Consider the following 13,524-nt stretch of genomic DNA (forward strand, 5'->3'; position numbering starts at 1 on the left):
AATTTAGCATGGTAAGGGTTAATTAAGTGTCATAACTTATTGAATTGAATTAAAACTGGTCCTTCTCCTGCATACCGAATACAGTAAGATACACCAAAACTTCCTTCTCCCCTGGCACATTTCTCACCTCTCGTACCAAAATCAGTCTAGAGAAAACAACGAAATAGTAACAAAATACACATATCAGTTCGTAATACTATTTTACGTAATATCCAACACATTCACTAGTATAAATGACGAAATCACATAACTTTAAGTCATCCTGAAGCTTTGCTACGCACGTTTGACATTTGTCCGTATCAGCAAAGGACATATCTTTAAAACATATCCCACATTTGCGAAAACTTGAATGACTGCATGGTGAGTTGGAGGTGGAGCACAGTTGGAGGTGAAGCACAAACGATTTTAGACACAACGTCTTTAATCAATCCACATCAAGATCAAACGCCTCGCCAAGGGATCGAACTCGTGTCCTGCAATGCGTAGATCTGCGCTCTCCCTGTTGAACTAAACGTAAGATATACACATTTTTTTCTCAACTTTGCAAGACAGTCAATTCAATTTCAGTTCAATGTTTTATTAGGCATATGAACATATATACAGTTCTTCGCCTATGCATTCATAAGCGGTGACAAAGAAACAATATGGTGTTGCTTTAAATCGTATCCAGAGAAAAAATTACATTGTGACTATCAGATTTCTAAAGATCAGTTTCCATTATAGGGTTAGTTAACACGCATAGTTGCAAAACTTTAATGAAAGAACGTTTTTTATTTTATGCTAACTAATGAAATACTGTATTATATCAGTTAAATATTTTCATATCTCATCACTCAAACTGTGAAAATATGAAATCTATATTTTCACACTGTGAGAGATACAGCTCCGCCCCCTCATTACATTATGTATGAATTTTAAATTATTTGCTTAAAACAGGATGAAAACTGTAGTCGCACTTTGTTCTTTATATTTCTCGATTCAAATTATTTTACTTAAAGAGAATTTCATACCGTTATGCAGCAAAATATATAACAAAATGGAACTTTATGTTGCATGCGTCTTTAGAACGTCACAGCACGTCTGACGTCATGTCTGTTTACGCGCGTCTGTTTCCCGCGCTGAGATTAAAACAGTTGCAAAATGCACATCTCAACGTAATTGAGCATACTGCAGTAAAATAAAAAGAAAATTTGTTTGTTTTTCGTGAATATGGAATATATCTCACCTCGAAGTGAGAAAATTTTCACATTTTCACTCACGCTACGCGCTCGTGAAAATATTTGAAATTTTCTCACTTCTCAGTGAGATATATTCCATATTCACTCAAAACAAACAAATATCCTCTCTATATTTAAATATATGAAAACGATTATGATATATTTTTAACCGTTTAATCAGAATTTTGTTTCTATAAAGAAGTCATGTTTGACTACCTAACAAAAAGTACACTCTGTCGACCTTTCTGAATGATGACTCACTGCAATTTTGAGATACAGAGAATATATTGACAGTTATAATGCACTGAAGTAATAATTTAAATGTGTATTTTAATGTCGGGAAATAAGAAAATATCAAATAAAAGACATTCAATTCTACTATAAAATACTAAAATTTTACTTGTTTGAAATCAATCATGCAATTTAATTTACCCTCTTTCATTTGTTCTAAAGTTTTCGAGCCTGTGGTTACCTTAGAGTATTATATTTTAGTCAAAAAGTTGTGAAAATAAAGCTAATGACAGAAGTATATTATGTGTATTTAACGAGTAGCTTTGTATATGTGTACTAATCGTTTAGGATAATATGTCAGGAATAGATAAATATGGTCACGTTCTCGGTATGTTAATATAATGTTATTAATCAAGCAATAACATATTGGCCTTGTTATTTGTCCAAGGGTTGTCGTATTGGCCCGAGGCCGTAGGCCTAGGTCCAATACGACTGTCCGAGGACAAATAACTAGGCCAATATAAAATCGCTTAATTCATGATAATATTATTATTCAACTTTCGATTGTTGGCGGCAACTCCATAAGAATTCTGCAAGTTATCTTAAGGCAGCTATGCACGTTCATGTGAAAAATCTTGACAAATTGTTTAGACTTATTTTAGAAATCATAATCATTTTAGCCAGTAAAAAAGAATGTGTTGTGTGTAGGTACTTGAGAATAATTTTGAGAGATATTTTTATGTGACAAAATCAAGAGTAACTAGAACTTACCTTATTTTTTTTGAATTCCTATTTATTTTCTTTAGTGAGTATCTTACCATTTGAACTGTGATAAAAACTGCTTTAAAAGTCTTTTCCTTTTAGGCTGCAAGCAACGAGACACAAAATTGTACACATATGTGTTGATCAAGATAATACAAACAACCAGTCACATATTATACACCCCCATGTCTCGTTTAATTCTTATCCGAAATTGTTTGCAGCTTACACAATTGACCTCGTGTTCGCCAATTTATTCATGTGAATCGCTATATATCACTGCATAAATAGTCCACACTATCAAAATGTCTGTTAAAGATAAGTCTCATCCGTTTAATTGATCTGAGTTTCGCATATTTTCTCATTATTTTCCTTGAAAATTGTCAGAATTTCTGACAGGAAACACTTGTTTGTACACAAATCCGAATAAGCGAAAGGATCGTTGTAATCTATAAAGACGTACATCGACATCGTATGTCCGCTCAGTCATACTTGGTTATTACCCGAACATGTTAGATGATTTGTTTTGGTAAAAAAATGTGAAAGAAAATGTAATCTATAACTCTGATGTAAAACAAAATGGCGTCATTTAAAAATCTAACGGAAGTGACTTCTCCGTATTGGTCTTCTCTTTTGAACCAATCAAAATACTTGAATTCCGTATTGGCCCTGTTTTCTCGTATTGGCCCTGCTTTTCTCATATTGGCGCAGTTATGTTTTGTATCAGCTCTATCTGTTTCATATGATGCTCGCAATTTGTCTAATACAGTGTGTAATATTGTAAAATTGAATAATCATCTTTATTATTTGATTTGGGTGTACTGACCCTTTACTCCATTATAAGTAGTCGCAAATGGTTTTAATCTTATCGTGTATTACACAGATTTGTAGGCAACATGTAAAGCTAATATTTATTTATTTATTTTTAGGACATAGTACATAATACAAACAAGACAATCAAATAACTTAGACGATCAAGACTCATTTTGTATTTTTCAGAAAAGACTCATACGGCGGGATATACCGTAACAATATCTGATGTCGTACTGTCTGAAGACAGCTGCGTGCAACAGGGTGAAAGCATTTCATGGGTCAAGAAATGCATCTATAAACCTCCAACAGTAACACAAGTGGCGTCTAATCTAAAAATAACCATGAATACTTCCGACGAAGTTCTTGAAATTCACGAAATTATACTTCGATCTTAAAGTCTGTACTGGTTGGGAACCATTTTCCGGACACATTTTCATATTTCGGCTCCATCATTCCCTAAAAAAATATTTGACATAAATGAAGCCCACACTGCACAAACTTCAGCTCCTTCCACGTCCGATGTTGTAATCAGCATCGCGTTGGGCGTAAAATATGGTTCCATGGGGCCTCAAATGGGTCACTAAAATAAGTTATTTTTCCCGTCAAGTAAACCAGTATCCGGACAAATATTTTGACGTGTTTTGTTTTTAACTTGATATCAAAATAAATAATTAAACTAGTTCTACACATTTCTTTGTCATTCATCTTTTCAAAATTGCACATGAAACATAATTCGCCGTTCAATACAGCTACGAAAGCAAACCGAGGTTGACTATAAAAAACTCGAATTTCGTCTTATACGAATTCTTGATAATTCCAATAGATATAGAATAAAATTAGTGCAAAATCGACATCCCTGCATCTTATATAACTTTTAGCGTGACATTAAAAGTAGAACATGTTATCAGCAGACAATCATTATGTAGTTTGATTATTTCTACTCCACTTGATATCTCGGCATGTGTGAACTACTGCGCATGCGCAATGCTATCTTCATGCCCCGTTAAGACAGAAAGTTGTTTTGTCAACGCAGGTGAGTTATCATCAAAAACCCAAACATTATACAGCCTTATAAAATAGTGGTTTGTTGTAGACATGAAGAACAAACATCCAAATGATCTAGATGAAACAATTACATGAATAACAACGAAATAAAGCGGATATTACATGTGTCCGGAAACTGGTCCTGTCCGGAAAATGGTTCCCAACCAGTATACATTTCAAAAATTATCAACCTGATTTTGGTTAAGTTTTATAAATTATCATTTTCACAGATTCATATTCATAAACTGGATATATTTTAAGCTAACAGGCTGCTCAACAAAGATTTAACTTTTCTAGTAAAATGATAAATTTTGTAACCATATAATGCAGAAGTAATCAATAGAATATAAGAGTATTTTTATTATATAAGTTGGGATTTTGTAACTACTACAACTGTATTTGTATGTCATTTTTATGCCCCCGAAGTTTTCAACTGTCCGTCCGTTCGTTCGTTCGTTAGTTCGTTCGTCACAACGTTAACGTTTTGCATGAAGGCTTTTTACTCGCGAACCACTGCACCCAGGACCTTCAAACTTCACATGCTGATAGTACTTATTGAGTACACGACCCCAACTGACTTTGGGGTCACCAGGTCATAGGTCAAGGTCACCAGGTCAAAGGTCAAGGCGCTGCGGGGGCATTTGTCACCATTAGTGACAGCTCTTGTTATCTATCGTTTGAATTGCAATTTTGAACAATATGTTGTAAGATTCTTTTGAAATTTTCATAATTCTTTTGAAACTTTCAAAATATCACAGACAATATGTTGTAAGATCCTTTGAAACTTTGAAAATTCTTATGAACTTTGAAAATTCTTTTGAAACTTTCAAAATATTACAGTATGCAAAATAGGAATAAAACAAACTTATTTATTTAAAATTATTTTAAAACTTATTATTTATTTTTTCGAAATATTCAAGGGCCATAATTTAGTGCAAGGATTTTCTTATATAAAGACTTCCACTGTGATCTTTAAAAAAATCTACCACTCTTAGAGAGACATTTGAAAATGATATATAACTAATATTCGCTTTCGGGGAAAAACAGAACAGTCTCTGCATTTGTAGAAAATACAATAACAAGCTAAATTGTAAGAAAATCATTTTCTTCAGAGAAATTAATGGAAATCAGAAAGTAAAAAATCTTTCAATGTCAAACATCATTTTAAATAGACTTTAAGAAAATATGTTGCAAAAATGCGTGTATAATAATGTTATTTAAGCTGATCATCATAAAGCCGAAATGTTTTTATATAAATATATTAGATATCAGCATTGAGTAATTCATAAGCTCATGTAAGAAAAAAAGCCATTACAAAACAGAATAAACAAACTAAAACAAGGCAAGGATTGTTTATTAGGAATGGATTAATTATACTAGGTATACAGTAGTATGTGTATATATTAACAGCATGTTTAAAAAAACATTTTTGGCAAAAAGTAGAGGAGGTGCATTAAAAGTGGAGGACGTTTATAATTGGGTATACGGTACGTTTAGAATTGGGTATACGGTAGTACAGAAATTTCCTGAATATATATATAAAAGCAATGAATGTACATATTAAGAATATGATTTTTTGTGGGAGGGGGATGGGGAGGGGTTAGGAGGGCAAAAAAGAAAAGAAAGCGTGATTTTATTTGGGGTATACGGTAGTACATGTATATCCTAACAATATATAATAAGAGAGAGAGAGAGTTGATGGCTGTGGTGTTTTTGACAAAGATGATAATTAGTAACTGCTAAATACTCCGCTGCCTTCACATTTTCTAACTGGTCACAAAAATACAATAAGCTAATGTGTATATTTTGTGGTTTCATGTAGCCTTTTGAACAAAGTGTCCTAATATTAAAACGTCACAAAGAAACGAGTCATTGATTCATGACAATTTCTGTATTATGGTTAATTACTTCTATACTAGTACATTCACGATCCACTGACAATATTGGTTTGTTGTGGAAATAAAAAATACGATTTTCATTTAGCTACACTTCAGCTTATATTTCATAACTTATGCATATTCAACACTTTTACTTGCGTTACAGATGTAGGATAATTGCTCTTAAAGTATCGTAAAAACGAGGTCTTTAGCATTCAAAAGAGGGCAGCGCTGCTTATATTGAAAACATCATACCACATAATGAAGCAACCTCTTCAGTGAACTCAAACTGTTTCCTTTCTCAAACACGATTAAGGTATTAGATCATTAATAGAGAACCTCCTTTTTGAAGAGTATTCAATTCCTACCATAAACATACTTTTACTGCAATTCTTAGGGGGGCATAGTTTTAAGCCCTACTGGGACCAATTTTTTCCCTCTTATTTTCCTTTTTTTTCTAGTAAGTTTTTTACTTCTTTCAAGACTTATTATTGATTTCTTGTACAAAAATAGAAAAAGATTAATCTTATAAGCGATTTCTTGGTGTTCAAAGTGAATTTCCTACTTAAACAGAAAGGGTAGGGTTACACATTTTTAAAAATATTGAGTTACATGCGGTGAAGGTTCTCTATTTTGCTTTCACTCTTAGATTATATATATTGTGGAAGAAAAGTAGGTAGGTTTTACGTCTGCCCTAAGGTTATTTTTAAATGGAGTAAGCAAAATTCAAAACAGAAACACAGCATTCGACATTATTTTTTCAATATTGAAGTATGAATTCTGTCTCATAAAATCCATTTACTTGAGGCACGATAGGAAAAAATTGACATTTTTATTTTGTGTTTTATAATTGTTTACCAATACTTTAATGTTTCTTTTTTTGAAATTAATGGTAAAATAAGTTCTCTGCAAACGTTTTGGATAGTGGCTATCACTTTGAAACTTGTCTCTACTTGAGCTTGAGGAGATACCATAAGTTATTCAAAATTTATAAAAAAACGACACTGTAAAAGTTGTTTAAAATTTACAAAATAGTGCAAAACACGGTTACCTTTCAGAATATACCAAGTAAAGGCCATTTTGTAAACATTACTATTAGTGACCTAATACCTTAAGTCAAAATATTGCTGTTTTGCTTTACAAAGTACTAAACACATGCTTATACGGAACTAAAGAGATTTGTACGTATATGATATCATTGAATAATGCGATGATTCATAACTAATCTTCTTTCTAAAACAAAACTTGGCTTAATTAAAGCATTTTAGAAATAAGGCTGATTGTCATAAGCGTTCTTTTTTTCTTTTATTACTCTAAAAATTTTAAAACCATCCTTTACCCAATAAGAAATGGTAACACAGACAATCCATTAAAACATTTATCGAAAATTTTCTTTGTCAAGATATAATTTAGTGATGGACGCTTGTACTTGTATAGCTCTATTCACACGTCTGCTCTACAGAATAACTGTGATGTGTTGATCTGTATTTAAAAAATTCTAGTCTGTTAGTGGGCCTGATAATATAATTTATAATTTGTGTATTGTACATAAAATACATAACAACTTTTACTTTTACCTTCTTTAAATAAAGACTTAATTGTTATTATTATGACTAAATTGAAACCATTTGCATCTGTAGAAAGTCTGTGAATATTATACACTTTACATCATCACTGTCAGAATATTAAGTCTAGAAGACAGATTGCGTGTAATAATCAGTTTAGTATTGAAGAAACATTGCTATAAGCTAAAACGAAGTAATTTTTCAGTTTTTTCGATTTCTTGGGGGAAAATGAGCTGTAGGATCAAACGTTGTCATATTGATAATTCGTTATTCAAAATAATCATTAGAGGACGAAAATGATAAAGTGACCAATTAGAAATGTTGTTAAGAGCGAGTGAAATATTTAAATAGTTTAGCGAGTAAGATATGGAACAAAAAATAGCAAAGATGTTCCCCTTTGTGAAGAAAGCACCAAAGTTTGCATGAAATTACTTTAAGGTATCCCAAATCCTACAAGAGGAGGAGACACGCTATATCTGCCCTGGAACCTCCTTTTAAATCAGTTTAAAAAAGGGAGGTAAAAATGTCTTAAAAATAATGTTATTTTTTCCTTTAAATTGAAATTTATCTATAAAGTAATGTTTCATATGATCTAAACATGGATAACATTTCACTAGCATAGCCAAACAACCATTTGATATTGACAGTATACAAAGTTTACTACAAAATACTCTTCTTTCTCAAGATACATACTAAAAAGGGAGGTAATCAGATTTTACTGTATGTTTAATTTCAAAACTGCGTGTGAAAAGATGTTTCTTACGAAGAAAGAATGAAAGTTGTATTATAAAGTGTTATAAAGTATACTGGATCAGAAATGAACTACATATATGATTTGTTGGCTTGAATAGACCAAAACATGAGGCCCCAAAGGGGAACTACCTTTTATTTATTTCAATTAAATATATCTATGACAATTTCAAAAATGTTAATTTATTACTTTAACCAATTATAACCCTTGACACAAAATTTATTCAATTACATTTTATACACACTCAATATACGTGACACAGGAAAAATAATATGAGGTCCTTAAAGGGGAAATTGTTAAAAATCACATTTTAAGGGCAAATTAATTTATTTCAATCGTTAAAATATCATATTTCTGAACTTACCGTAAGTAAAAAAAAACAACAGAATTCATGAATCAAATGTATAAAATATCAAAAAAAGTAAAAAATATTCCATGAGTTAACCTATATATCTGTATTTTATTAGGGCAATAGATTTATATGAAAAGAGAGGCCCTTCAATGGATCATTTTTGTATGTTACTTAACAGTATAATATGACATAATTATGTTTTCAAATCAAATGACTCATCCAAAGACCCATAAAATATATATACACCCATTCAATAGATATCTAAGAAGTGTAACAGGTTTCCCAGGACTTCTCTAATACATGTGTTTGACAAATTTATATTTCTTATACATGAATGTGTTATTGCACTGGCATTTAATTGATTCTAAAATAAAAGAAACTGATATTTACACCCATTCAATAGATATCTAAGAATTGTAACAGGTTTCCCAATACGTCTCTAATACATTTGTTTGACAAATTTATATTTCTTATACATGAATGTGTTATTGCACTGGCATTTAATTGATTCTAAAATGAAAGAAACTGATATTTACACCCATTCAATAGATATCTAAGAATTGTAACAGGTTTCCCAGTACGTCTCTAATACATTTGTTTGACAAATTTATATTTCTTATACATGAATGTGTTATTACACTGGCATTTAATTCGTTCTATGAAGTGTACATAGTAATGAAAGTCAAGTGATATTACTGGTCAATCCAGATTCAACAGAATTAAGCAATGCAAGGGTCACAATTAAGGTATACACACTAAATAGAAAACTGGCGCGGTAAAAATCACGGTAGTTGCAAAATGGCGCATTCAAAGAATCTCCTTCTTTGCTCTGTAGAGCTTTTTTCCTTCCTTTTTTACATTTTGTTTGCTGAAATCACATAACAGATCTATCTTTGACATATAGGAAGCATTTTCGCAATAATATGATAGCATGACAGATTTTTTATGGAAATGTACTGGTAGGTAATACAATTTGGGGTATCATTTTTAGTTGATATTGTAGTTGGTTTGTTTGACTGAAGTATATGACTCCCATTTGATGTTTTTTTTTCAGCACTGACAATATTCTTTAAAAAATGTAAAAATATAAGCTACAGACATTTGAAACGGGTTCTACTCTGTGCTGTAGCCATTTAAAATTTGTCAATTTAGAATAAAGAAGGTCAGCTGTTTAGTATGTCCATACCTTAATGTCTCTCCACAGACATGGCTTCATATATATAAATATTAGAAATGTGAACATCTGGTAATTTAGATGTGTTCATGCTGTCTATTTCCTTTAGGAACTAGAATTTTATTTGGCACCATTTACTGACTTACAGCTTGATACCTTTGTTCATAACATGACCATGTATTGTTCCAAAAGTTTGAAGTCACAACATGTGGTACACTAAGTGGTATGCGACATGCTACACATTTGTTTGCCGTAGATGCATAAAAACAAAACCACAAAGGGATAATGTTACGAGCAACCAACACTGATACACACTGTTACTTTCTATAGTAAAACAGTTTGCTAGTTGTTAGCTGTAGCTTCATTTGGCCGTTTCAAACAGTTCTGGCACATGCTTACTAATTCCGTAGTAAGCCGTCTTTTTGGCAAAAAAAAACAACAAAAAACAAGGACAAAAATCCAACAGGAAAAGACACATTAAAGAACAAAGACTTAAAAGCTAACATTCTTTATAATGCATTATCTGGTTGTGATACTGTCTAAATACCTTTGCAGAAATATCAAAATGAAGCCAGAATATATTTTCTTAAGCAATTAGACGTATTGAAAGCACCCCCTGAGAGATGTTCAGGTATGTACAGATGTAGCAAATATCATTTTATCAAGCAGGTTGTAGACAGGCATTTATAGCATACATTGACATTGCTAATCCTGTCAACTAGAAATGGTCAAGAGAACTGGTACTTTGCTTTAAGTATGCAATACATTTCATAATTAGCTGCTATAAGCTGGAGGAAACTCATCAATGTAACTACAAGAATACATACAAAGGAAGATATAAATGTATCAAGCCAATCCTGTGTACTTAGACATTTTGAAGACATGTGTGCTAGAGAGTGAAATACTGGTAAACGGTTTTAGTTAAATACTGAAAGGGTTGTTACGCCTAAAATTAAAAGTTGTTTGTTTAGGGTAACCTGATTTAAACGTTTCTAAGTTCACATAAATGCTTGGGACATTACCCCTAAACAAGCAATTATTCTAGGACTTATAATTGCGCTACTGAGAGGTATTCCTAACACTGTATTGGGCAAAGAGCAAATATCAGCTATGATTATAACTAGGACAGCTAGTATATTTTAAGGAGACATTGTTTATAAACTAATCAATTAATATTTACCTTCAAAAATTTACATCTAACTCTATTTGGTATGACCTTTATTTCTGTATCATATTTTCATCTTAAACTATTTTTATATGTAACTATTTGCTTTCTTGGGGTGTCTGCAGTAATTCACTGTACTTTAGAAGTGTTTATAGTTATAAGCTCTGTGGAGGGGTTCAGTGAGAGAGACCGTCTAGTGGTAAAGGCGTTGTCAGAACTATAGGAAGGTCGTTGGTTCAACCCGTACAAAGGTTAATCTATCGTACAATACCAGTGCTATTTTCAAGAAAGCGGAATTAAGACTGATTCTAAAACTTGAAATCTTACTCTAATTCAAATAAATTAGTATTGAATACAGTATAAATTAATAATAAATACAATACATTTAGCTCACATTCCATTTTCTTAAATTGTTTTAAAGAAAGCGTTGGGATGATCGTATGCTTTAGCTTGAAGTCATTAATTGTCTTGAAAAACATATAAATTATGTTTTGTATAATACGTTTGACATGAATTTAAATTAGATATTGAATTACAAGAAAAACACAAAATAACCCCCTTCATAGCTGCTCTTTTGAATGCTTAATAATATGCAGAGGGAAATCGAACTATCGGTACCCCATGTAAGTATAAGTACTGTAAAATCGATTATATGAATTACAGTATGTAGTACTACGTATATGTGAACTTGTTTTATAAAATGTCCTTAATGAACCTCAAAATGTAAAGAATGTTTAAATAATATTTTGATATAATTAAATATTAAAATTAGTTTTATTTACCTGAGTGATATAATATTCACACTTAAAAATAAAGTCATCCTGTAAATGAATTTTTTAAACAATTTTCCCCCTTTTAGGGCCTCATCTATGTCATTTGTTAGTGTCCTATATATCAAATGTGTATAAAATGTAACTAAATAAATATTATGTCAATAATAGTTACTTATTTTGGTTTTAAATTAACCTTTTGGACATTGCTTTCAAAAATATATGATTAAAATAAATAAAATATAGGTCCCTTTTTGGGGCCTCATTTTAAGCTAATTGAGGTTAGCGAACTGCGTGTCTCCTCCTTTTTTTGGATTCAGCATACTTCAAAATAGTTACATACAAAGTTTGGGGCTTTCTTCATAAAAGGAAACATCTTTTTCCTATAACCTACTCACTAGTTGGGTAAGTGGACAGCGAGAGAGTGGATATATGTCGCAATTCGATGGTTGAACGGCAAACTGTTGTAACTTACATCAAATTACGCCAGTTTTCCATTCAGCATTCCAACAGATTAAGTTAGTGACTGAGAGCGTAAATAGTCATGATACTTTCCATATAATATGTGTTACCATTTCTTAATATGTTTGTTAAACTCATTCCTAAATCTGGTTATTTACTTAACTCATTCCTACTCAGCTAGGCCCGAAGAATGCAAATCGACTTCCGCTCATAGCATATGTTAGGGATGATCAGGCTTCATACAGAGAAAGGGTACATACCCTTACATACCCTTACAACAGGGGGAAGAAAGTAGATCTAGATAAGAATTATAACCAAGTTTAAAAATTAGCAAGGAGTGGTATATATTAAAGGGAAACAGGTTCTTAGTATTAACTTATTGAAAATGACTGAGATATCTAGAGGAAAGTAAATAACCAGATTTAGCAAAACGAGTGGATGACACGTATCAGTTTATCATGTGGTGAATGATTTAGAGATATATTTTGAAATAATTGTAAATAAATTCAACCTCCCTGACCGGACCCTTAAAACCCGGATTCCCTAACAAATTGGACAAATTCGTAGCGGGTAAAATCCTTGCTCAAAACTTATTGTTTTCAGTTGTGATGGGAAAGTTTTCGAATTCTGAACAACCTGTTATTTTCATATAAAATGATAATAACATGTCACTTGAAATCTCCTTGAATCCAGAAACACTTTTAAGTAAATGTGGCGAAGTTAAACGGACGAATTATAGATTAAAGAAGCCCGTGAGAGAGTTCTAAATGCTATCATTATTATAATTATTAAGATTAAGATTTTGAAGCTTTGAAGCTGCTTTGCAAAACACGGATCCCCGATATATCTAATTCGAACAATAAACCTTTTCCTTACCGTCGGACAATAGTATGTTCCTGGGTTTGTCCGGTTTAGGGAGGTTCCACTGTGTCAGATATGAATGATTAAGTGTAGTGTACGCACCCTTGATAGCACGCACGCAGGCACGCATGCACGCACGCTTTACATCTAAAGCTAAGAATGTGTCACGGTTCTGTTACGATGTATTTGTTTGTTTTTAGCTCACCTGAGGAAGAATTGACTGTGGTCAATGACTGTCCGGCGTCCATCGTCGTCCGACGTCCATCGTCCGTCGTCCGTTTTCTTTTAAACAACATCTCCTTCTAAACCAGGAAGGATGTTCCTTGGAGAGGTCTTCTTTAACAATTGTTCAAAGAATTGAATTCCGTACAGAACTCTGGTTGCCATGGCAACCGAAGGGAAAAACTTCAAAAACATTCTTGTCCGAATAAAAGGGTATTGTGCTTTAATATTTGGCATCATCTGATGGTACTCTATCAAGAT

The sequence above is a fragment of the Mercenaria mercenaria genome, chromosome 4 (genome assembly GCF_021730395.1).
Source record: "Mercenaria mercenaria strain notata chromosome 4, MADL_Memer_1, whole genome shotgun sequence".
NCBI lineage: Eukaryota > Metazoa > Mollusca > Bivalvia > Venerida > Veneridae > Mercenaria > Mercenaria mercenaria.